Here is a 1,088-nt window from a genome sequence, read left to right as displayed (position 1 = left end):
GGCTAATTTTTTCTATATATTTTTAGTTGTCCAATTAATTTCTTTCTATTTTTAGTAGAGACGGGGTCTCGCTCTTCCTCAGGCTGGTTTCGAACTCCTGAGCTCAAACAATCTGCCCACCTCGGCCTCCCAGAGAGCTAGGATTACAGGCGTGAGCCACCGCGCCCGGCCTTATGAAGTCTTATATACAAGCCCGTCCTTCTACTTCTACTGTCTTTATCTCACCAGAATATTATTATCAAAAGCTGAAAAGTAGATGCACAAGAGAGCATGCTGTTGTGCATGGGTATGTAGGACCCTGAGGGGACACCATCTCCATCAAAAGGAATTGAGAAGAGGATGATATTGCCACAATATAGAAAAGGGACAGTAATAGGCATATCTCTCTTGGGTTGCCTCTGAACCCCTGGAAGAGGAAGACTTGTGGATATGTCTATGAGCTTCTGACAACACAACAAATAGTTGTACTTCTTCTAACATGTTCTTGGTTAACTCAGTCTTCATAGCTGACATTTATTTCAGCTTTTCTGCAAATGCTTACCCTTCCTAGTAATCAGATCTCCTAAGGCCTTTGGGCTTTTTGTTCCCTTGGGGAATGGATCTGGTTCTACACTGGGATGGATATTCAGGATTTAAGCAATTGTATTAACATCATTTATTGAACAATCTCCCCATCCTCATTCATGTTTCATAACTCTTTTATACTAATTAAATTAAATGGTGCTTGTTTCAGGTTGTCTATTTTTCACATAGTTTGCCTGTGTACTCTTGCACCCTTGCCACACTGATTTCGCTTTTGTACTTTGCTAACATGTTTTGATATAGGATCATAGGGCTACTTTCCTCTACCTCATTTCTTTGTTTTTATTCCAAAATTCTAGTTCTTATTGCCAATTTATTCTTCCTGATGAGAAAATAGGAGATGAAAACAAAGGTGCGAAGAAATTATAGATCATATAGAATTCTATAGAGGTTAAGCACATAGTTAATTCATTTTTTGTCCTTTATTCGAAGTTAGTGTTTTTCTTTCTTGCTTTTCCTCCTCCTCCCCCTTTCCTCTGTTTTCATTCTCTTTTCTTTTGTTCTTC

The sequence above is a fragment of the Propithecus coquereli genome, unplaced genomic scaffold, assembly GCF_000956105.1.
Source record: "Propithecus coquereli isolate 6110/MARCELLA unplaced genomic scaffold, Pcoq_1.0 Scaffold411, whole genome shotgun sequence".
In the NCBI taxonomy this organism is placed as follows: Eukaryota; Metazoa; Chordata; class Mammalia; order Primates; family Indriidae; genus Propithecus; species Propithecus coquereli.
The sequence above is the reverse complement of the archived record's forward strand: the minus strand, read 5'-3'. Positions refer to the sequence as shown.